The 25,612-nt window shown below is 43.1% G+C and overlaps 1 protein-coding gene and 1 long non-coding RNA gene across 8 annotated transcripts in view; one reads left to right on the top strand and one right to left on the bottom strand.

The window, feature by feature from the left end:
• LOC115277984 (cytosolic 5'-nucleotidase 3A-like) overlaps positions 1 to 25,612 on the top strand; it is a 162,543-nt gene that overhangs the window by 25,531 nt on the left and 111,400 nt on the right. For 4 of the 7 annotated variants that reach the window (XR_003902624.1, XM_029922406.1, XM_029922400.1 and 1 more), the window contains one exon: positions 4,810 to 4,923. The gene's annotated coding sequence lies outside the window, so the exon portion shown is untranslated. Of the gene's footprint in view, positions 1 to 3,948; positions 4,054 to 4,809; positions 4,924 to 9,713; positions 9,780 to 25,612 lie in introns of those variants that run through there. The other 3 variants (XM_029922403.1, XM_029922401.1, XR_003902625.1) reach the window with 3 other exon arrangements.
• LOC115277985 lies at positions 7,708 to 10,159 on the bottom strand. Its single transcript, XR_003902626.1, has 3 exons — positions 9,892 to 10,159; positions 8,653 to 8,786; positions 7,708 to 7,788 (listed from the first exon to the last, which is right to left on the bottom strand). It is a non-coding gene; the product is annotated as an uncharacterized LOC115277985 (long non-coding RNA).

Genomic DNA, 25,612 nt, shown 5'->3' on the forward strand with positions numbered 1-25,612 from the left:
GGTTGTGTCCTGGGAGATGGCTCACAGCACGATTTCCTTAAGCCTGGGAATCACTAGGGCTCGATTAAGTTAAGCATGGATAGGTAGGTTACAAATGTAAAGGAAAAACTGAGAACTTTATATGAGTGATTAAATACTACTGTTTCTCTAAAGCTTAACCCCCATTATGCAAATACACTGTAGTTAAATGTTTGCTGCACTAACAGAGAGATTGTGGTCAATGATGAAGCACATCCCTAAGATTAAAAGCAAAACAAAACAAAACTATTGAAAGCCTGATTCATCTTTAAAATACTAAACATGGCTTAAAATAGTTAAAATGTCTTAAAATATTTACGATGTATTTTTAGACTTTTTGATGGGCAAAGACCCAAAGATAAGCAAATAAAGCCATTAAGACTTTTACAGGCTGGACAAAAGCGGAAAAGGGGATTTTATCCAGTGGATAAAATCATGAAAAGCTTGAACTGAGCTAATGCTCAATCTGGCAGCCAGAAGGTAATTTCAGGGCTCATAAAATGTTTAAACATACTGAATAGAACAGTATTTTATGGACTGTAATATGATAAATACATAGAGGCAGGCTAAACGAGGGATGCTAAGCTGTAGGTAGGTGACATTAGTGAATTTCATGACAAATGACAGAATACTGGGTTGGATGAACTGGGTTCTTTAGTTGTGTGGCTTTCGTAAGAGTGAATGCAGTTCACTCACCTGCCTGTATTACCCCAGAGAAAGACACACGTATTGAAATGTATTTCTTAGAGATAAAAAAAAACACCCTAATTTTTGGTCACGTCTGTAAGCACAGACTTTCATTTTACATCTGAGGCTCTCTTGAAGGTGAGAAGCATGGGATTAAGTAGGGACTCATGTTCTAATATCATTTGCTCTATTAAATGCATCCTTGTTAGATTTAGGTGCACATATCCTTACAGGAACACCCTACCATTTTAGTGAGAATTTTTAGGAATCCTGTCGAGGAGACCTCATGCCAGAAAAAAACAGAAGGGGGACGTGTCAGTGGTGGGGGAAGCCCCAATCCCCAGGAGATGGGAGACAAAGCAGCCAGCAGAGAAGGGTGTCCGTGGGGTGAGAAAGGGATGCTGGGCTCCAGGTGGGGACAGTCTCAAGGAACAGGCCAGAACCTGCCTGTTTGCTGGAGTCTAGGTCCAGGGGTCCCCCATACCACTCCTTGTGTCTTTCAGAGGCTTCCATGCACTACCGGCTGGAGCAGCTTTCCTTTCTCTTGATAAAATTCAGGATTACGCACTGAGTGGGGGACTGGGTCTCCCAAGGAGGGGAGGGTGTGAAGATGAGCTAGGAACAGCAGCAGGCAGCCGCCTGTCAGAGAGTGGGTCAAGGCATCCATTTCATCTGTTGTTTTCCGGGGCTGATTTCTCTTTAGGTTCAGGTTCTTTTCCTCCTTCTGATTGATAGCTTCAAGCTTATAGCTTAACATTAACAAAAATAACAAGCCCTCAGAATAGGGGGTGTATGCAGAGGGATTTCAGACAGACTGTGCAAGGGAAGGGAAGGAGGCAGGCATGCACATTTGCTGAGCTCCTTTGGCTGACTGACCATTTGTCTAGGGCACACTGTGTGCAGGGAAGGAACCAACTGTGCTCTACATGCTGACATACCACATGCTGAAAGAATCTTGCCAGGTAGAGCCTTTTACGTCCCCGTTGTCTAGGTAAAAAAACTACATCTAGGAGATGTTGAACAATGTCCCCGTGGTCACACAGCTGGCTTTCAACTCAGGTCCATCTCACTTTCAAGTCTGCACATTACCTGCTGCCTTGGGACCAGAAAAGGTGTTTTTGTCCCCTAAGACTTGGAGAATAATCTCAAATCTCTAATTCATTGTGGAATTTCTTGATGAAATTTAAGAGAATGGAAATTGGGCAGTAGCTCTGAAAAGAATATTGGGAGAGTCAATCCATTGAAACGAATGGAAGAATATATTATAAACCTAGGCTGTGATGTAATGGATGATCAGTCCAGGCTCATCAGCTAAGCTTGGGCTTGACTTTGTGGTTGGGGAACACATGTGCTTAGGGCAGTCTACCAGTTAGGGGACCTGTAGGACTTTCTAGATACCTCAGCATCCTTATGGACAAGTGGGCATTGGATTTGCCATATGTTAAATATTTAGTTTTATTGCTTTAATTACCAGGACAGGGCTTGCTATTTTGTGTCTTGGCTCTTGTAATAATATCTGGAATGATCTATAGAATGCATTAATTAAACAAATATTTATTGAGTGCCTATCATGCATCAAACACTGGGCTACATTTGGAGGTGGGCATTGCATGCTCCAGAACAGTGCTGTCCGATAGAATTTTCTATGATAGAAATGGTCTTTTCTGCATTGTCTAATATGGAAGTTACTAGCCTCAAATGGTTAATGTGATTGAGGAACTGAATTTTTAATTAATTTAATTAAGTTTAAATAGGCCATGTGTCCAAGGGTTACCTTATTGGACTGTACAATTCTAGATTAGCCTTGAGTTGTATTCTCCGAATTACAAAAATGAAAAAACATTACATCTACTGGAAACATACATTTGTTAACAGTTTAGTAAAATTGTGTGTTATGCCCTAATACATGACTATGATTAATGCATGAGTAGATTTTCTTTTTCTATATTTTTAATTTAAATCCAAATTAGTTAACATATAGTATAATAGTGATTTCAGGAATGGAATTTAATGATTCATCACTTACATATAACACCCAGTGTGCATTCCAACAAGTGCCCTCCTTAATGTCCATCATGAGTAGATTTTCTATGTATTGATTTATTCAAAGACATTTAGGTGGTGTCTTATATGTATTAGGCACTATGCTAGATCCTGTGGGAGGGAAAAATGATGTGTATGACCTCATCCATGTTCTGAAGAAGCTCACAGATTTATAGATAAGTGCCTATACCCACACACATGCATTTACACATCCATCCAGACAAATATCAGGTAACCATCTGCCAAGGCCCTTAAGCAAGTATGTCTCTGAATCCTCTTCATCATAGATGGCTGACAGTTCCATTCATCAGATCCAAACAGCAGGATCCAGAGGAAAATGGCATTTCCTTTTAAGAATAAGGAAACTGGAAGTCCGCCCAGCTTATATACTGTCATTTTTTTTTTTTTGGCCATAATATCAGCACGTGTCCATATGTAAATCCATCTTGGCAAGAGGAATAGAATTGCCACAACTGGGTTGCGTTAGTCAGGATTTATTCCTGTGGGTTCCTTCTCTTAAAGATAGATACCTGAACAGAATCAGGGATCTGTTGGCAAGGGACCTGGGGTGGTGGAATGGATGTTGAATAGGCAATCACTGTCCTTCTGAAAATTTCCTATCCTCTGAATCAAAATGGACTCCTCCAGTCACCATACAGCACTCAAAGTGTAAAGTGTGATGTGTTTGCTCAAGGGCTTGATTTCCTGTTGATTGGGTACCAACAACACATTTTTCTCTGTTAATTGTAAGCTCACTGAGGGGGTCAGGCATGCTTTATTCATATTTGAAAGCTCTACACCCAGCCCAGTTCCTGCCATACCCAGAGCTCAGTAAAGATTTGTGGGACCGGATATACATTTATTGAAGTGCTGCTCAATTCACATCATCTTTCCTGATTTATTCTTTCAAACACTATACCTATTGCTCTGGACTGCAGCTGGAATTAGAAAAGAAATTTATTTCCATGAATGGAGAAGTGTCAGAGTGAGCAGGCACACAACAGCTGAAACATGAAAATAGGCTCACTAGAATAACATCGAAGCAAAATGACTGTCAGAGACTTTAGAAGATAAACCAACCAACCGAACATAAAGAAGTTACATGTGCTATTAGTACAGAAGCTTCCAGATGAATGCAAAAATCAAAGCCTTCAAGGAGCTGATGTAATTGGAACTTGGAATATATCTATATTAATTCACATGGACCATAAAAGCAATCTTATCTAGAATCTTCCATTTACAGTCCTTGTTATTTTCTCCCTTCATTTTCACGTCTTCTCTTCTGCCTGGCTTCCTGACTCCTGGGTATCTGTCTCTGGTACATCTGTAGCTTCTCAGCTAGGATGTTTATGGGGTGTCAGATACCTACATATCAGGATCTCTTCCTGTCTCTGGGAATGAGATGTTAAGAGACAGAAAACAGGGCACAAGACCGTGTACACCTTAGCTCTGAGTTAGATCATCTGAAAGCTATGTTCCTGGATCTCATTATCTTAGCTTCTCACAGAAAAGCATCCAACAAATTAAGATTTAATATCATGTCTCCAACATTTGTGGAGGGCAGCTGACACAGAAATGTACTTGCGAAGAACAAATGTACTTGCTGGGTATTTTGCAAAATCACAGTGGAGGACTTTATCATGTCACCCAAAGTCCTTTTATAAGAATCCATAAGACTTTTGTTTCTCTAAGTGAACATTATTTTGACAGTGACAAGTATATCCTATACAATTACAGGGAGGTCAGGACTGAGTTTGGTCTCCAGGGGAACATCTGTCACATCCTGGTGACTGGTGGCATCCATTTATTTGTTCCTTTCTACTGATTTTGATTCCATTTTTATTATTTTTCTTTTGTATATTGTGGTTAATTTTCTAAGTTGCCTCAAATGTTTATAGCTATGTGTGCATGTGCTTTTGCCTACTTATCTACCTACCTACCTACCTATGCATCACCTGTCTTCCCAGCTATGTGTGTGGTACATATATTTCCATCAGCCTGGACTTCCTTAAAGTAACTGAGTTGTTTTTTTTTTTTTCCTCTTTTGACTTGATTATTCAGGTTATTTTCTACAAATAATTTGGAGTACACTGAGACAGATGTGCAACGTAGCAGTGAGGGGCAGGAACCTTGGTTCTATTCCAGCTTTGCCTCCTGCAAAATGTCTCATCCTGGGTAAGTCATTTATCATTTATCCTCTAGGTGTTTCAGTTTGGTCATCTTTAAAATGGGATAATTATATCCACTTCACCTATTGAACAGAGTCAGAGTGAGGACACATGTATTTTGGTGTGTTAATATTTACGAGGCTGAAGAGAAAATGGTTAAGAGGAAGCCTTGGCCAGTGGCCTGGGCAGCTCAGTTGGCATCTTCAGGTATAATTAGAGTTACTCGAAGGTCCTCCAAATGTTTCCCTCTATTAATCCTAACCTTTCCACCTTTAGATTCTTTTCTCAGGATCCCATAGGAAATTTGTGTATTTCATGGGCTATTGACCCAATGGAGTCAGATTTCTATTTCAATTTAGCTCTGTTCCACTTTTGCTAAAACTTTTGAAGAAAATGAATTATTTCTTATTAAGTTTAGATTGCTACCAGCTTAGATTTAGTCTGTAAGTTAGAATGCCTTTTTGGAACATAATGTCGCAGGTAGAAGTTTTCATATGAGCACATCTGTGATTGTACGGTGTAGTCCACAGTTCACTGACCCACATCAGCACAGATTTGGTTACCTTTTGATGCTTCGAGCATGTGACCTTTTAGGAGTGAAATGAAGCTCCCAGGTGAGAGGTGTAGGATAAGTAAGTTGTCGTGGAGAATGGGGTGGGAGGGTGGGGGAAGTTTCTGGAGCACTTAGTATTCAGTATCATGCCTCAAGTGAGTTTCCTCCATAAAGAGTTTGGGAAGCTGGTGAGAATTTGGGCTTTTAGCATAAGAATAGGCTGAAACTGACCTTGTGGGACTTGGGCCTCAAAGCTTTTTGCAAAATATTCCTCTACTTGCTTGGCTTGGAGGAAACTCAGGAGTGACTAAGGGATTTCATGTGGATTCCCGAGCAGGAAGCCAGACCTTTCATTGCTTCCAGAAAATTCCACCAATCTTCCATCTCCCACATGGGATCTTTGGCTCTGTGGGACAGATGGGTATGTATTACCACTACCATTTTATTGATAAGGAGAATGAGGAGTCAGAAAGGTTTTGTGACTTGCTAAAAGTCACACAACTAGTGGCCAGCAGGGCTGGACCTGGGACCCAGTGTTGGGAGAGAAAGTCCTCCTTGGGCCACAAGTTCTCCTGTCTAGTGGGCCAAGACTACTCTTTGACCAGGCCATCTTCAGAGTTGTTCTGATGCCGTCAGGAAATGAGATAATGTCCGCCACCCTCAGTGCCTAAAAAACAGGCTTGTCTATTGTTGCTTGTGAAAATAGTAGATTAACTAAGCTCAGTGTTCCTTGGCCATCACACAGCCCACTTTACCTGTCAGGATCTGGGCCTAGGGTCATGCCTGTGGACCTTGAGAGCAAGAGAAGCTGGTGCCAACATGTTGACGTTCGTGCCACTGCTATGTCATGAGTAATATAGTCCTTTGTTTCTGACCCAGGAGCTCATGTTTCCTGCCAGCATCCACAAAATAGAATTAAGCTAACCTGTTAGTGTGTAAGTGGGGTAAAGTCACATCTTAAACCTGACATCCCCAGTCCTGGGCAAGTTCCTTCCATAAGCACCCCTTCTGTAGAGAACTCAACCCAAGGGGAAGGAATGGTGGTCACAAAGCTCATTTGGTGATATGACTGGATCTGCCCCAAGTTCCTTCCTTTAGATTTTCTGGGGCTTGGCTTCTGTTAGCAGGCCTTCAGTAGGTCTCTATAGTGGGTAGTTGACTGGTTCATTGGTAAATAGAGATCTCTAGAAGTCAGCAGAAGCCAGCCAGTGGAAGTGATAGGGAAAGAGCAGAGATGAAGAGGGAGAGTGGAAAGGAAGAAGGAAGATCATTTAGCAAAAACGTTTAGTGTTCATTTTCCATTTTCTGTATCTGTCATACCATGCCAAAAATAAATAAATAAAAAGAAGGGTTGGAAATTTGCTCTGCTGAGGCAGCAACATCCTTTAGGATCTAGGGAATTCAGAGTGAGGGCAGGACGAGTGGCATGTGGGGGGCATGGTGTGAGGGAGGAGGGCTGCTTCTCCAAGACCTCACTTGGGGGAAGACCCCATTGTTTGGTCTGGGGTAGAAGAGGGGAAGCAGGGCCATGCCAGATCTCACCTGTGAAATATTGAAGTTAATTTTCACCTTGTTGACTAATTCTTTGCAAGAATCCTAAAGAAATCTTAGTGAGGAGAACTCTAACCAGGAGTGAGTGTTCCAGGTCCTTTAAGCTTGACGAGCCTCCTCACACACATGGTCCACAGAAAGTGAGGCTAACTCTGCCCAAGACTTATCAACCACTAAAGAAGTCTGAAATAATAGGTCAAAATAACTTTCCCTTTATTGACTGAAGTAAATAGGGCTCTGTCATAAAACCTTTAATTGTTCATCAAATATTTGACTAAAATTGAGTAGTTTTCTTTCAGGGGAAGTTAGCATTCTTAAATCACTAGCAAAGGATAGGTTTGTAAAAAATTTACCAAAGCACTCTGTGTGTATGCACAATGGTTAATGGTCAATAAATCGACACTTTTCTTTGTTGCCTAGAGATCCTGTCTAATGTTTAATTTTTAAAAAGTGTACCACTTATATGAGGCATCTACCTAATGTAATCAAACCCATAGAAATAGAAAGTAGAATGGTAGTTACCAGGAGTGTCAAAGAGAGGGAAATGGTAAGTTTTTAAATGGGTACAGGGTTTCAGTTTTGCAAGATGGAAAATTTCTGGAACTCTGTTGTCCATTAAGTGAATATACTTACCTCTAGTTTATGTTATGCATTTTGTGTTTTTTATCATAATCAAAAAAAGTGTAGAGGATATCAGTGTAGAGTGAGAACACAATATTGATTTTATAGTTTTAACTTCCTTGGTTGATTTAAATTCAAGTGTTCATGCTGTGGGAAGAAACAAAGTTTAGAAAAGGAAAGACTTCTTTTTCATTGAAGTTTAGAGAACTCCTCAGGCTATTGACAAGTAGTGATTAGTTGAATGTCTGCTCAATCTATGTATATATATATATACATATATACATATATATATATATATAAAATATGCAAGTATGGAATTTGAATACACTTTACATTTCACTAAAGGCCATTGCATATTTTTATTGTGTGAAAGGAAATCATATCAATGCTTATTCAGTTTTCAGCCATTATAAAAGATCACTAATTAAGGAAGACATTTCTGGATTTACATTCAAAAGGAATGAAAGCAGGGTCCTGAAGATATTATTGTTATCCCCATGTTCATAGTAGCATTGTTCACAATAGCCAATGGGTATAAGCAACTCACATGTCCATTGACAGATGAATGGATAATCAAAATGTGGTCTATACATCTGTGGGATATTATTCAGTCTTAAAAAGGGAAGAAATTCTGACACATGTTAAAACATAGGTAAACTTTGAAGATATGCTAAGTGAAATAAGCCAGTCACAAAAAGACAAATACTGTATGACTCCATGTACATGAGATACCTATAGTGGTCAAATTCAGAGAGTCAGAAGTATAATGGTGCTTGCTGGGTACTTGTGGGGGCAGTGGAGGGGGAATGGGGAGTCATTGTTTAACTGGTATAGAGATTCAGTTTTGCAAGATGTAAAGAGTTCTAGTGAATATGAATGGACTTATGCCACTGAAGTGCACACTCCCAAATGGTTAAGTTGTAAATTTTATGTTCTGTATATTTTACCATAATTTTAAAAAGTAATGATGAACATTGCTAAAAAAATTCACAAATTAAGGAAGAACCTTACCAACATTGCCATTCATTTCTGCTAGCCGCTGTCCCAAGCTAACAGGATGCTCTTCTTAGTACTTCACAGGCCAAACTAACAGGGTCTAACGTGACTGAAATATGTAAGTCTTTCTGACACCATGATCTTCTTGTCTGAGGAGTTGGAAAGTGGTTGAGAGAAATAGGACCCGCCTCCTGCCCCATTTGGTATTTTTTCCACATTCTGGAGGATTTGCAATTTCCCACTGTGCTCATATGTGAGGCAGATTCCCTATTATGTAAGAGATTTTCACCATTAAAAAAAGCCTTTGATTCAGTCATAAATAATCATCTGTGAGTGAGGTGATTTCTTCAAAAGTTTCATTTGTAAAAACTGGTGATTCTTAAGTGAGATCATCAGCATATTGACCCAAGATGTCTGTTTGGTACTGCCCTTTGAACCTTGCCATGGTAAACATACCAACTGGACATTGGCCCACTCTCATACAAGTGAATGTGACCCCCACCACCAGTCCCTGTTGACAGATGACTGTGTGACGGGTAAGCTGTTCAATGACAACACTTCTTTTCTCCCGCAACCACAGAATTCTGTGTTGCTTTGTATGCAAAATTCCTGCCCAGAAAAGAGCAGTTTGGGTGGTTAAGTCTACTGGCAAAGCCATGATGGTTAGAGACATGATTTAGTTTATATTAAACAAAACAAAACTCTGTATTTCCCTAATCAGCATTTATCTATAGGTATTTAGCTGAATTAAAGGAAAGAAATGATGAATTTAATCTAAGTATAAAAGAAATTAATATTAATCCAGAGCAGGGCAGAGCATGGCATTATAGAAATAAAGTACTTTGTCAAGGCACAAAGGCAGCCTTGAGTCCCCTCCTTGGTGTTAATATCTCAACTGATTTGTTAATTCTAAATGAATAATTAACCTAATGTGGAGAAATTTGTGAGTGTTAGCAGCTCTGCCTGTCTCTACATTGAGTTGTTTTGATCCCCTCAATTTTTGGCTTTTATTCTACTGTGATGCTCTATGCCCTATTTACCCTCTGGTGATGCAAGTCTTCCCTTCTTGCTGCAAGGGCACATTAGCACAACCGGAAGAGGAAGGTTCTATAATGATTGTCATCATCCCCATCTTACAGATGAAGAAATAGAAGCTTAAAGAAATAATTTGCTTCACTGAGAAAGAGGTAGGCTTGGGACTGAGCCCAGGGAAAGAGATTCAGTAGCTCAAGTCTATCCTGTGTGCTGAGTTACCTTATGTTACTGGGAAGTTGGCTCCGTTTCTTCCAGCTTCACTCAACAAGGGCCTTGCATGGTTGCTTCCCAGACTAGGGAGCCCCTGTACTGCACTCAGAGACCTGTGGGCACAGTGAATGGTGTCTTGCTGCCTGGCCAAGAGAGGAGGAGTGCTGAGAGCCTTGGAGCTCAGAGAGATGACCTGGGTAGAGATGAAACAAGGTCCCAGTTTAGTTTTTTAGTCTCTTCTGCTTGAGGTACTGACAGACTTCTTGTTGGTAACACTCATCCTCTTGTTGACATACACAGCTTCTTCCTTCCTAGGATGCAACCTGGTTCTGGAACACGGAGTTGAGTAGCTTCAGGCATGTGTCACAATTAGGATCTAGAACCCCAATTCTGTTCCCCACAGCCCATCTTTCTTCGTGGGTTGGAAGAGTTTTTTCTCTTTCAACTCCCAGGTGTGACTGGGTAAAAGAACTAACTGCCCACCTTAGGAGCAAAGGTAGCTACCTTGTTGTCCTTGGGGGTCCTAAGCCCTCCCAGAGGAATAGTGTTCTGGTCCCTCTCCTACTAAAGCAGGACCACTTCCTTACCTCATCCAGCAATTAGCAGCCACCCTTATACTTACACCAGGTGAAAACGGTAATGACCACCTCATGAATTTGGCAACACAGCTTGAATAATGATCGAAGTAAATCCTTGCTAAAATGTTTCTGCTTCATTCCAGGCCTCCAGAATTACTTCTTTACACTTTTCCTTTCTCATTCTTGCCTAATTTTAGGTTCACTAACCACATATTCTTTGGATTACATTTTCTTGACCACTCTCAAAGGGCACTGTTTGCAGTGATGTCTATCCTTTTCACATCTGTTCTTTTTTTAAAATTTTTAAAAATGTTATTTATTATTGAGAGACAGAGAGAGACAGAGCATAAGCATGGGAGGGGAAGAGAAAGGGGAAGACACAGAATCCAAAGCAGGCTCCAGGCTCTGAGCTGTCAGCACAGAGCTTGAAGCGGGGCTCGAACCCACGAACTGTGAGATCATGACCTGAGCTGAAGTCGGTCACTTAACCACCAGGTGCCCTATGTTCTTTTTTTATTTTTTTTAATGTGTGCATTCTCTAGGTTCTGTTGTTCACTACACTCTTTTCTCTAAAACATATGATTACTATAAGAAAAGTGTTAAATGACAATCTATATAGGTTATTGTGTGATGTGTTATGATATTTCTTAGTTATTGTTCCAGGTTTTGAGTTGATGCCCTCCAGTATCATCTCCTCCCTTCTCTGTCTTTTTCCCTGGGAGTGAGTTAGTATCCATTCACCTCTGGATTCTGAAATTTGAACAGATGCATTTTTTCTTCACAAATAGTCCATTTGGTCCTGACTTGAGTGTTGCCAACTGTACAGTTGACTCAGATAGTACCGTACTCACTGGAGAGACTTGGACTTGTCTCCATCCACCAGGGCCCTTTTCTTCTCCCAAGACAAGTTGTCTTGAATCTATTCATTATCAATGACTTGGCTGAAATTTACCTTAATCTCTTTCCTTCCTTTTTTGAAGTTCTTACCCATTTTCTAATCGCTTCTGGTGCCCAACTGCAATTTCCCTTTCATGGGCTTCTTCAAACATAGTTTTCTAAACTTCAAGTGGTTTAAACTGAACTCAGCCAGAATGAGCTGGGACCCTGGAATGTGCAATGTTAGGATACCCAACACTTCCCACTGGCTTACAGCTGACTTGAACGATGAGTCCCAAATCCCCCAGAAACTCAAGTGGGACACTTCTGTCTCATACCTATTTATTTCTCTGACCACTCCCTCCTCCTTCCTATTTGGTGCGCTTGCCACTGAGTTCTAAATGGGCTTTCGTGACTATGAACCCACATCTTCCATGAGAGGGATGACAGGGAATTTGGGTGAGGGGGAGTGAGAAGAGAATCAGAGAAGGAAAGTGGCTCATTTATGGCCACCAATTTCCTTCATAGATTTATGACTGTTTCTCTCTCACACAAGGCCACTGGTGGAAAACACTGGAGGGAAGTATATGTGGATTAGAGCAATGCTAAAGTGTGAACACACCTATGCAAATTGTATAGGGTATGACAGGGAGGGCTGGAAGAGAAGAAGAGAGAATCCTAGGATCGTGTCATGGAGATGAAAAGTAGATACAAGAGGAGGGGGTCCAGGATATTGCCAATTCTGCACCTGTCTCACAGTTTTGTTCAACTAGGGATATCAGCCATACCATGAAATTTGGCGCAGTTTGCTTAAATTAGGAAGGAGGTGAGGTCATGACAATTCCTAGCATAGGCATTGCAATGGTCTGAATGTGTGTATCCTCTCAAAATTCACCTGTTGAAATTCTAATCCCAAATGTGATGGTCTCAGGAATTGGGGCCTTTGGGAGGTGATTATCCCATGAGGGTAGAGCCTTCATGAATGGGATTAGTGCCTTTATAAAGAGACCCCAGAGAGGCCTTCTTGCTTTCCAAGAAGTAGGCAACCTGGAAGAGGCCCCTCACTAGAACTGGACCATGCTGGCACATTGCTTTTGGATTTCCAGCCTCCAGAACTGTGAGAAATAAATTCCTGTTGTTTTAAGGCACCAGGTCTATGGCATTTCATTACAGCCTCCCAGGCTGAGACAGGCATTGTGATTTGCTAAGAGTCCTCAGGTTTGGGCAATGTTCTGAATAGCTTTCCTTGGGTTCAAGTGGGAGGAGAAAAATGACTGAGTCTGATTTTCTATTACTGATAAATAGAAATCGAAATAGACCTGCATCTCTGGCACTGTAACGTTTGCCTTCTAGTTCTGCAAGCAAAGTCATGGATATGAATGGGTCATACGCTTTGCAGTGAGGTGAGGACTTGTTTTAAGTCCCTCCGCTCTGCCAACAACATGTGAAATTCCTTTTCTGCTCAGTGTTCACATATGTTAAGAAGTGTTCACTCTTGGAACCAGAGTGTTCTCACCAGGAGCCTGGGCCTGGAGCCAACACACTGGGTTTTAATCCAGGCCCTGCTGCTTCCCAGTTGGGTGGCCTTGTGCAAATTGCTAAGTATCTTTCTGCCTTAAGAGGGATCAGCTACACCATGTGCAGGGCCCAGTGCTAAAAGAGAATGCGGGGGGCCCTTCCCCAAGGTTGGTAAGAGAGCCTTCCACCGAGTATGGGGCTGCGAGACCACACAAGTTGTCCTCCGTGGAGCCCACCCGGGTACTCATTTCCCCATGTAGCTGAAGACACTGATAACAGCTCCCTCTGAGGTCATTGGGTGAATCCAGTGCACTACTACCAACAGAGAGTTTAGGGTGAGTGTTAGTGTCACTCCAGGGTGTGACACACGGGTTCAGAGAAAGCCTGTTCTAGGGTCAGTCAACTAAGGGCTTAGCTGGGCTGTACCAAGCTTGTGGCATCTCAGGCAAGTGTCTTCAAGACTTTTGTGCCTCCCCTTGTGAAAGGGATGCTTGCCCTGTGCCCCTCACAGAACTGTTCTGAGGGCACTGCCATACGCTGATAGAGTGACCAAATCATCCCCATGAGCAGGGCTGTCTGGTTTAGGCACCAATAGCCCACGTCATAAGAACTCCCTTTATCTGAGCAAACAGGGTGGCTCATCACCACATCTGCTGAGCGTTGTCAGGTTTTTTACTGGGCCACCCACGCAACGTGTTTCATTTAATCTTCCCTGACCAGCTGAAGAAGGTAGAGAGGATCACTTCCATTTTGCAGATGCAAAACCTGAGTTTTGAGAGGTCATTGGTGGTAGCTCTGGGGTTACAACTGGGGCCAGATCGTTTTACTTTTGAACTCCGGTACTTTCCTTGATGGGTGGCATGCATCAGAATCTCTGCACAGCCCATCCCATGTTTCTAATTCAGTAGGTGGATGGGGCCAAGAACATGCATTTCTAGCAAGTTCCCAGGGGATGCTCATGCTGCTGGCCCAGAGTTCACTCTGAGAATCACTGCTTATGACCAGGGTTCTCTGTCTTGTGTGCACATGAGAGCCACATAGAGACCTTGGGAAGCATTGATGCCAGGGTCTCCACTCCCAGACATTTTGATGTAATTGGTCTGGAGTGTGGTGTGGACATCAGGGTTTTAAAAATCTCCCCAGATAATTTCAGTGTGCAGCCAGTGTGGAGGCCTACTGTGCTGTACCACATTATCTCCAGACCTTCGAAGATAAAATGAGGCAATGGGTGTCAAATGGCTTTGGAAACAAATGCAGATGTTATCTCTCCTATCTAGAGAGAAACACCAACTCCAGAACTCCACCGGCTTAGAACCCAAACCAGATAGTCAAATGCATGCTGGAGTCCTTATACAAGATTGAAACAAAATCACAATCAAAGAAAAATGAATAACAGATGTCTGAAAAATGTCGGGGCCTTAAAAGTGTTTTTCATCTCTGACTTTGAGAAAAATGTTAGCTGGGATCAGATAAGAGGCAACTCCGAAGGCCAGCTGGTACCCTTGTCCTAAGGTGTCCAGCAGAAGTAGCAGGAGGCCCTGGGGGCCACAGGCCTCCCCTATGCGGCAGCCCCCCCCCCCCAGCAGCTCTCAGTTTGCTCTTGTTTCTTCCCACAGGAAAATGCTAGCTGGCTATGTGTCGTGTCAGCCCATGTGATTGTGTTGCTGGGAAGCAGTCTGTGGGGAAGGTGTTTAAGGAGGGTTAGTCCTGCTAAAATAAGAATGCCTGACACTTGGGGATAGAGTTGACAGAAAAAACAACCTCCCACCCCAAACAAAACAAGAAACAAACAAAACTCCCCAAATCCAAATGCCCCACATTTGAATTCCAGATAAATGATGTAAAACTTTCTGCTGTATGTCCCATGAAACATTTGAGATGTACTTATACTAAGAAAGTGCTTGTTGTTTATCCAAATTCTGATTTCCTTTTTTAATGTTTATTTACTTTTGAGAGAGAGAGAGAGAGAGAGAGAGAGAGAGAGTGCAAGGGAGGGTCAGAGAGAGAGGGGGACCAGAATCTGAAGCAGGCTCCAGGCTCTGAGCTGTCAGCACAGAGCCTGATGCAGGGCTCGAACTCACAAACTGCGAGATTGTGACCTGAGCCAAAGTCAGACACTTAACTGACTGGGCCATCCGGATGCCCCACATCTAAATTCTGATTTCTGTGGGCATCTTGTGCTTCATCTGGTAGCCCTATTTGGGGAGGGCTTTATTTTTGCTAGGAGGTATCCCCAGGCTCCAGGTACACTTCTTATGTCACCCATCTGAGTAGATAGAAAAGGTATTACTCACGAAGAAACATTCTGGAGAGGCAAGTTATCTGTTAGCAAGATGGAGAGATCAGGTTTAGAACGAAGTTTTGTGTTTTCCCCTCTTCATTACACTGCCCCTCATAAGGAAAAACAATTCCAGGAGCTAAGTGCTTGGCTGAATGGCATGCAGTTGTGTGTCTTAGCTTTACTTCCGTTTGGGGACGACTGACCTCCTAAAGAGAATGCATACAGTTGGAATCAGATTTACAGTGCTTCTGAGGGGACCAGTGTGGGGAGCCCCAGTTGGAAGCCCTTCTTGGCCCCTCCAGGGCTTCTGCTGTTGGCCACTTGGGGGCAGCAAAGGGCAGCAGATGCCAATGGGGTGGGGATGGGGGGAACCTCTGAGCAGAGGGAAGGTGGGTGCCCCCAGGATCAGATCAGCTCCAAGGAGCAGGCAGGCCCATAAGGTCAGGAGGCCTGGTCTAGTGCTGTGAGGCTCAGCCTTAGAGTGGCCCAGCAAGTCACCGTTCTGAACCTGGAGTTTACTTGAAAGATGCAGAGCCCTGGCCCACAAAGAGGGGGGGAGGGTCGCTGATCTGGTCAGAGAGACCTTGGAGCAAAGGAGCGAGGGGCAATGCTATCCTGAAGTTTTGGGAATATTGAATGTTCCATTAATGCTCAGCCTGGAGCGGGTCATGTTTGGTAGGGGTTAGGAAGGCAAAGATTTATTTTCACAGTTCAACCAGAGGAGAAATAAACTTTGATTTCTTCCTGTTTTGTTCGGCTCCAGTTCTGTACTTGACTATTGTTTTGTGCCCAGGGTTGTTCAACAGACACCAAGGCTGTGTTTAGTTCTGAGGGCCTGAGACCAAACATTAGTTTAGCTGCGGTGAGAAAGTGCCCTTTGCAGTATTGATTTTCAAGCAGTAAATCTATTTGTGTACATGTGTGGGAAATGAGACCCACTGCACCCAGTCACCTTAGATGGGCCTTCAGTGTTTTGGCCCATTTAGGGGCCTGCAGATATATTTAATGCTGGGAAGCCCAGGGAGGCTTGGGACTAATATTATACCATCTTTCTAACCAGTTACTGAGTGAAGATAAAAGCAAGGGGTCTGAGAATGTGTGTGTGAGGGATATACATATGTTTATGGTGTATATAGTTTCTTTAAAAAAATTTTTTTAATGTTTATTTATTTTAGAGAGAGGTAGAGCACAGGCAGGGGAGGGGCAGAGAGAGAGGGAAACACAGAATCCAAAACAGGCTCCAGGCTCTGAGCTGTCAGCATGGAGCCCAATGTGGGGCTTGAACCGATGAACCACAAGATCATAATCTAAGGGGAAGCTGGCCACTTAACTGACTGAGCCACCCAGGCGCCCTGTGTGTGTAGTTTCTAAATGGTGAGAAACTCTGGTAAAGTTTTGACTCTCATACTATCCAACAAATATTTCCTTTTTCATCCTGTCCTCTGGTTATGACTTCAATGGGTGAGGTACTGAAGAGCCTCATCTGGTCTTTGGCCACTTTTGCACCTAAGTCTTCCCTGGGTTTCTCCTTGCCTGCGTCCTTCTACTAGATGGAGTTCTCAGAACATTCACAGTTGCCTCAGGCTCTGCCATGGCCCAACCATCTTCAGTGAGACTGCAGGGAGGGGGCATCCTGTGCTTCATTCCTTCTACTGCAGGCCTGAGACTCACGCCCTCCTCAAACACAAAAAGATGGCTCCCAGGTGCCATGCAGCTGAAAACAGGCCCAAGAACCCACATTTGTATGGTGAATTATGATTTATGGTTTTCCTCTGTGGCCTCATTTAATCCCAGAACCACGTGGTCCTGACACATTTCTCCACAAGGAGCCTGATGGAAAATGACTTTGAGGTAGATAGTGAGAATAATTTTGGCCATCTCATTTTCACACCTGAATTGAGATTTCTATCCCTGCAGCTGGTGCCAAGTGGTGGGGGAATCAGCAGGCCTAATTAGCAGGTATAGAGGAGTTTGGCATGTTACTGGCTCTTTAGAAAAAGGAAATACAAATACATAATTAAAAGTTATCCCTTTGGGTATGGCTATGATCTGTCTACACACATGGATAGTCTCTAAAAAGACAACTTTCCTTTCCCTATTACATCAGTCAGTTGAATCCTACATTTTCATATCATAAGGAAATAATGCACTTTGTGGCTGAACTAGGAAATATATCTAAGCTAAGAAAAAATAAAAGGAAAGCTACTACATACAGTTCCATTGCTCTGCTACAACCACCATGGCCAATTTGGTAGAATTCCTTTTAGACTTTCCTCTGTGCACACACAAACACACACTCTAGTCTGAACATGCTGTTTTGTATTCCATTTTCCCTTTTAGGGATGTATGATAAGCATTTTGGCCCATCGTGAAATATTCTTCTAAACATCACTGTAATAGTTGTATACTATTCCACTGTAGACACGCAGACTTACTTAACACCCTTGTATGTTTCATATTGTGTGTCCAGAATGGAAAATAATCAGCCCTGTCCAGGAAGGTGCCAGATCTTTTATTCTGAGGAAGTGATTGATGCAGATTTTCATGGGACCGCGCAGTGGCACTCTCCATACGAGGGGGCCTGGGAAAAAAGGCCCTCCATGTGAGTCCTCAGCCAGTCTGCTCCCTTGGGACCCCCGGGTATAAGCCTTCTCCCATGGTGCTTGGCTCTGTGAAGCATGTTTGCCTGAGTGTGACGCACAACTTAAGGTATTAATTCATGTCTCCCCTCCTCCTCAGATTAAAATCTGATGTGAAATTAGTAGGGGGAAAAAGATGTGCTACTTACCCACCAAGCTCTGTATTGCAGGAGGATGTAGAAGTCAGAGGAAGAAATAAAGTTACATCCCTCAGGCATTAGCCGCTCCGCCGTTTGGAGCACATGCCTTTGATAATCGGCATTAGTATCTCTTTCATGTCACTGAACACAGAATGAGGCTGCATCAAAGAGGCTGTTTCAGAAGAGAAATTCTTCAACAGGCTTGACTGGGTGGAACAATGCGGCTGGGGCAGGGGTAGAGAGTGGGTCAGCGCTTGGGGGCAAGCAGGGGAACATGTTGCCTCGGCGGCCTTGGTGGCTGTCCCTGAGCTGCCCCCTCCGTGTGCATGGTGACCATCAGCGTGGCCAGGAGGAAGCCCTCGGTGGCCAGAGATTTGTTAGGCTGAGCTTAGGAACTGCTGCAGACCTCAGTTACACAGGCCTCTTGGATTTTTTTTTTCCTCTCCCTAATCTTGACTGTTTCTAAATGTTAATCTACTAGTAGATACTCGTCCTTTCACAGACACACTTGAGCATCCAACAAAAACATGGGAAAGAACAGCTCTTTGTTCGCTTGCCTTCAGGAATCCGGCTCAATGAGTGCCCCAGAAACCAAAGGGCTTTAGAATGATTCGCAGTTTTCTTGACTGGAGCCTCTGAGGGCCAAGTGACCTGCTGAGGTTCGATTTAGTGCACGTGCGACATGGTTTTACCCTTAGATCATCCAGGCAGACCTCGCCTCTGACCCCTGTCACAGTCCTCCTGGTGTCTTGGCATTGCTAGCGCTATTTGGTCTTAAATGAGCTTTTCTTTTCTTTTAGTGTTTATATTTTAAATGATGTAAAGTGGAGAAAATGCTACTAAGAATTCCTGTATGAGAATGAATACACATGTCATGTTTTAAGCACTTGAGACCCAGAAGGAAGACGCCAGGCAACACTTTTGATTCTTTCCACCAAAGGGGGTTAAACAGGATAGGTGGTCCTACTGAAAAACTCCTGACCGTTGTTTAGCGTGGAGCAAAAGCTTGTATGAAGCATCTGCGTCGCAAAGCCCTCTGGTGAGGTTTTATGAAGGTTGCATGTTCTCCCTTCTGTCCTTCAAAGCTTTCCTTGTCCTCTTTTCTCTTCTGCTAGAGTTCATTTTTGGTCTCATTCATTCTTTCACTACCTCTCCCCCTACTTTATTATATATTGAATATATTCTTTTCTTATTGGAGTAGAGCTGACACATAATGTTTCAAGTGTACAACACAGTGATTGGACATCTCTGTGTGCTCACTGTGCTCACAAGCGTGGCTATCATCTGTCACCACAAAATGCTCTTACAGTGTCACTGGCTGTATGTCCTGTGCTGTGACTTTTATTCCCATGACTTATTCTTTCCATGACCAGAAGCCTGTATCTCCCATTCCCCTTCACCCATTTTGCCTATCTCCCAACCTCCTTCTCTTCTGACAATCACCAGTTTGTTTTCTTTATTTATGGGTCTATTTCTGCTTTTGTTTATTTGTTTTGTTTTCTGGATTTCACATATAAGTGAAATCATATGGTATTTATATTTCTGTGTCTCAATAATTTCACTCAACATAATGCTCTCTAGGTCCAACAATGGTGTCATAAATGGCAAGATCTCATCCTTTTTTAATGCAGAGTAATATTCCATTATTCTGTATGGATGGAATATGGGAGTTAGAGGCGAGATCTGCCTGGATGGTCTTCATATATATCTCACATCTTCTTTATCCACTAATCTATTGTTGGACACTTGGGTTGCTTCCATATCTTGGCTGATGTAAATAATTGAACTACAACACCCAGGCAGAAAGCTCAGTTGTTGAAAGGATCAGAGGTGCATTTCAGGTGTGGGTTGTGAGTAGCTACCAGGGGCAGGACAGCATATTGCAAGCTCTTTAGGATGTGGACCAGCCTTAATAATCAGCGTGGCCTTCTCTGGTCTTGGCAGGGAGACACATCACCCTGTGGGAGGAAGGTGGGCTGGTCAACTTAGACATAACCTTTTTATTGGGATGGAAGGGCTGACCTGTTTTTTGGAGATGTGGTACTAGAGAAAATGGAGGGACAGTGTGGGAAGTACATTTGAGGGGTGCAGAGAATTTTGCCCATTTTGGTTCCTACTTTACAATCATGGGTAACCAATATCTAGATTGGACACTTGTCAAGTAAGTATAACCTGGGCTTCAGCCAGTAGAGTGAACTGTTTCCCTGAGTAACGGATCTAGTCATAATTTTTGTGAGTGATGTCAAAGTGAGCCAGCACAAGGCACCCGAAGCTGGGCTAGTTTTGTCATCTTCTGTAAGATGTCAGTCCTTGGTGAGTCCATATACTCACCCTGGCACTGGGCCTGGTGCTGTGCAGGATCTGGCCCTGGCACTTGTTTCCCGACTGGCCTGCCAATCTTTCTCACACTGACTAGCAGGCTCCTTGATGGGCACTGGCCCATGGAGTCCAGGCAAGCCTTGCCTTGTCTCTCTTGTGTTCTTGAGGCTTGTACAAAGCCTGTTGTATCATGAGTGAAGCCAAGCCCAGAGTTCTCTTCCTCTGTCTCTCTCTCTCTTTTTTCTTTATTTAATGTTTATTATATTTTTGAGAGAGAGCACAAGTGGAGGAGGGACAGAGAGAGAGGGAGAGAGAGGATCCCAAGTAGACTCCATGCTGACAGCAGTGAGCCTGATGTGGGACTTGAACTGACAAAGCATGAGATCATGACCTGAGCCCAAGTTGGACACTCAACCGATTGAGCCACCCAGATGCCCTCCTCCTGTCTTTCTTATTGCTCCTTCTCAGATGCTTCTTCCTCCTTCTCCCCTTTGTGCACATGTCTTTCTCCAGTCTTGTCTTTGCCTACCTTTCTCTTTTTAAAAAATGTTTTAATGTTTATTTATTTTTGAGAGAAAGAAAGGGAGAGAAAGAGAGACAGGGTGTGATTGCAGGATGGGCATGGAGAGAGGGAGACATAGAATCTGAAGCAGGCACCAGGCTCTGAGCTGTCAGCACAGAGCCTGGCATGGGGCTCAAACTTACAAACTGTGAGATCATGGCCTGAGCCAAAGTCAGATGCTTAACCAACTGAGCCACCCAGGCACCTCTCTCTCTTTCTTTTAAAAAATATATCCTCCTGTCATTCCTGTGATTTCAACAATTTCCTTTATGCAGGCTTGCCCTGGATGCACGTAGGGGCAGATCCACATTTTATTTAACATTTGTAACTCTATGGCTCTGGGTGTAATACCTGTATATACCTGGATAATGATGACATAAAAATGAAGCTGGCCAATATTGGAGCTTTATGTTGGCTAGTGGTTTTACCTAAAAGTGCTGTGAACAGGGAAAGATATGCCCAAGTAGACGATGGCACAAGCTCCCCACAGTCCCTGTGTCCAGCTGATGGTTGCTCCCTGAGACAACCATACCCAAGTCTGAATAAGTATGCATGCCAGTGGCCTTTCGAATTCATTTACTTTCATTACTACTGAAACTCTTTCCTTGGGAGAGGAAATAAAAGAGGGAGGTCCCACATAAGCCATGGGCATTTGAGGCCCTGTCATTTGGCTTCTCTGTGCCAGTGACATCAGATAGGATACATCAGTTCTGAATGTAGATGTACTAATCAAATGTGTCCATCAATCAATATGTGTGTCCTCATATCATACAGTCCTGACCCCTGGATGCAGGGCAATGACAAGATCAGTAGTTAAAAAAAAAGGAAGAAAGACTTAAAAAAACAAAATAGTAGGGGTGTCTGGCTGGCTCAGTTGGTTGAGCGTCTGACTTCAGCTTAGGTCATGATTTCATGGTTCATGAGTTAGGGCCTCACGTCAGGCTCTGTGCTGACAGCTCAGAACGTGGAGCCTGCTTTGGATTCTGTGTCTCCCTCTCTCTCTGACCCTCCTCAGCTCATACTCTATCTCTATCTCAAAAATAAATGAATCATTAAAAAAAGTTTAAAAAAAACAATAAAAAAGTATAAATAGAGACTCCATGATTATGTAATGGGTGAAGATTTGATTTTAAATTGTTTGGCTGTTAGGGTCCCTAAGAGCACCATGTTGTCTGTTCTGGAAATAGCCTCTTGGGTTGAGTTCAATAAATGTTTATTGAAAGCAGCACATGTATGTGTAGGAAGTATGTAAACACAGGTCACTGAACACAGGGTATGCATAAGGTCCCGTGCTAGGAGCTGCAGCTTGGGTAGAAAGGTAACTAAGGCAAATCCATTTCTTCCAGAAGCTCAGTCTGGTTGGGGAGGCCAACATGGCAACATGCAATTTATAGAACAGAGGGTGAAGTGCCTACTCTTTATGCTGAGGGACATGGAATCATGGAGAAGGGACCCTGAGCTTAGCCCTGGTGGCAAAGAATTCTCCCTGGGGAAGAAGGTGTCCTATGGTTTTACAAAAATGATGTTTCTCTATGTCAGCATATTGTTACTTATTTCCATATCGGGCCTCTTAAAAGACAATGGAAAGAGAGCTTTGGTGGTCTTGTGCCAGAGCTGGTTTGGCAGACTGAAATCCAGAATAGTAAGTCAACTTTTTTCTGGATTCTCTAATATAGTGAATACCTTGGGACAAGCTTCTGAGTCCTACTCACCCAGCTTTAGTTTACCTTTCTGGAAGTGCTACTCAGAGTAATGTGCCACCAGCTGGCATCAGGGAAGTCTGGAAGCCTGTGGCAGCTTCAGATGGGTTTATGCAAAGCTCTCTGCGTTGCCCCTCTGGCCAGTGGGCAGGTGCATGTGTGTGCTGACACTCTGGGGTGCTGCAGCCTGGGCAGGTGTGACATGGCATGCTGGGCAGGGAATTGCCATATCTCTCAGGGGCGAGAAATGAAGAACATTGTGAGTTGATATCTGGAGTGAGTTGTGCTAATCTACTGAACACTTAGGTGAAATAAAATATTCATCATTTACTCAACCAGGAGTGGAACCAATGTTATTAAAAAGAATATGGGTTGCCTGTGTGGCTCAGTCGGTTGAGTATCTGACTTTGGATCAGGTCATGATCCCATGGTTTGTGGGTTCGAGCCCCACATTGGGCTTTGCGCTGGCAACTCAGAGCCTGTTTAGGATTCTCTCTCCCTCTCTCTCTGCCCCTCCCCCCCACTTGAGTGCTCCCTCTCATTCAAAAATAAGTATTTAAAAAATCCAACCAACTAAGAGAACAAAAATCTCTAACCATAAGCCCCAATGTATCAATTTGAAATGAAAATGATATATTTTCCATTTATTGAACTAGAAATAAAGGAGGCACCAGCATCCATTTAATTTAGCTGCTTTCCATTTTGCTTGGCTTCCTGACAGCCCTGAGGATAAACAATAAGAGGACGAGAGGTAAAATAGAAGAAACTCCCTACATCTGCTGGTGATGAGTCTCAGCCTGACTTTCCCCACTCAACCTGTTAGAGGTCACATGTTATTTGTCCCCAGAGATGGGGTGTTTGGTAATGCCAGAGCTTGAGAGCACCTGACTCCGGAAAGCAGGTGGAGGCTATCCTTGCCTCCGCTTTCCTCCCATTTTGGTGCTCAACTGTTTCCTCATCTATAAAATGGAGATGATAATATGTGACCTGATTACTTGACAGTGCTCTTGTGATAGTCAATTTGGATCATGCTAACTATTCACTTCCCATTCCCCCCCCCCCCCAGAAACACAGAGACAAACATCCCAGTAAGATTGAAGATGATATTTGGTTTCTTCCATGCTGGGAGCCACACTGGCCTTACTGGATGACACGGTCATAGTAAGGAAATGGTGGACGTGCACGGCTCCTGCCATGAGAGGCAGAAACTGGCATCGCCTTCTGCTACTACTGCTCATGTGAAATTAAGCCTATTGATTAGGCCTCACAATGTTCCAAGACATACCGATATCCCCACACAGATACCTCATGGGAAGAAGCATATTCCCACCTCTATAAAGAGGAATTTAAACAAAGCACTGCAGATGTTTTGTTGAAAGGCTCTTCAAATGAGCCTCACAAGTTTAAGGCATAGAAAATGAAGGGGGTTAAAGAACACAAGATTTACTATTAACTCTGGCCCAGAGAAAAAGAGCCAAATTTAGGAATAAGAAACAAACAGAAGCCAGGCATAAGTTACTGCACATACATATGCTAATTTGGTGCCCATTGTGAGGATGGGTAAGAGTAGTTACAACTTAAACTCATATGCAAAGGCCTACACATCTAGGGTGCCTATGGCACTTACACCTTCAACATCAAAGAACAAGGTTAACAAAAGGTTTATTTACTAATCATTGCAAATACATTCTTCCTCCTGTGAGCCAGACAGAATGCCTCCTAGCCTTGTTTATGCCTGAATCTTAGCGTTATTGTTATAAGCAAATGTGTTTGCTATCTGCTTCTCACTGAAAACATCCTGCTATCTTCTTAGGTGTAAGATTTACTACCAGTTTAAACAAATGTGTATGTTATCTGCTTTTCACTGAGAATATCCTGTTATCCTATGATGTATAAATTACCTTATTGTAATTAGAGTAGTTCTGCAAAAATGCCTCTGTAGAACCTGTTTCTGCACCCTTTTCACAGCATCTTATCACTGAGAATTATTTGTAAAACTTCCACTTTTTGATGTCATGTTAACACTTAAATCTATAAATAAAGACGCAAAACCTGACGAGAGAGATGCCAGGCTGGTGACCAAGAAAGAAAGAAACTCCGGGCTCTCTCACTCCGTTTTTTGTTGACGTCGTCACCCCTTTGGGGGACCCTGGACCTGCTGGAGCTGGACTCTGGCACTTCCAAAGCTTAACACAATAGATACTTGTAGGTTTCAGGTCAGGAGCACCCACCATTCATTTCAGAGTTATTTAATGTGCACCCATGATGAGCCAGGATTGTGTCGAATGCTGGGCAGAGTTATGAACAGAGTAGACATCACCTTTCCCCCGTAAGCTTAGGACCAGAGCAAGTAATTGCAAGATGATGTGAAAATAATGTAAAAGGGGAGTGTTTGGTGCCATGTGAGTTCATGGAGTGAGTGATGGCAGACCCTGGACGTCGTCTCAGAAGCGCAGCTTCAACCAGAATCTAAAGGAGACAGGAGTTAATTAACCAGATAAAGGAAGAGGGAGAGAATGGCATTGGGGGTCTCAGTGAAAACATTTACAGGTTTTGTCAGCACAATGCCAAACATTTAGATGGTTGGTGGCTCTAACACTTCATCTGATTTTTATTTAAGTGCTGACATTTAGCTTTCTGTACAAACAATCAAGGGAGCCTCCCCAAACATCAACCATATAGACATCCAAGAGCAAGGCAGAGTTTAGCTGGTCAATTACCACTATAGGTGGTGACACTCCCAGTGTGAAATGGATGTCTGTCTACACCTGGGGTGGGATCCCAAGTCATGCAGAAGGAATGCTGATGCTGTCTTCCCTGAGCGCTACATGCATGTGTTGTTCACTTATGGAGAAATGGAGATTCTCTCCTTTCCAGGGGCTGGTCATGGCTATTGTTCAGGCTTCTGGGACAAGACCTTGAAGTTCTTATCCCAAGCCCTATCAGATAAAAGAGGGTTAGCAAAAGAGAATTTTTCTTCAGCAAAAAGGGGGGGGGGTCAAAGTGTGACAATCTGTAGCAAAAAGCCTAGTGAAGACTGATACTTCTTTACTCCCAGCTGAATTCAGGGTGCTGTCTGCTATTTCCTCACATTTCTTGAAGATAAGGTGACCAACT

The sequence above is a fragment of the Suricata suricatta genome, chromosome 14, assembly GCF_006229205.1.
Source record: "Suricata suricatta isolate VVHF042 chromosome 14, meerkat_22Aug2017_6uvM2_HiC, whole genome shotgun sequence".
Taxonomy (NCBI): Eukaryota; Metazoa; Chordata; class Mammalia; order Carnivora; family Herpestidae; genus Suricata; species Suricata suricatta.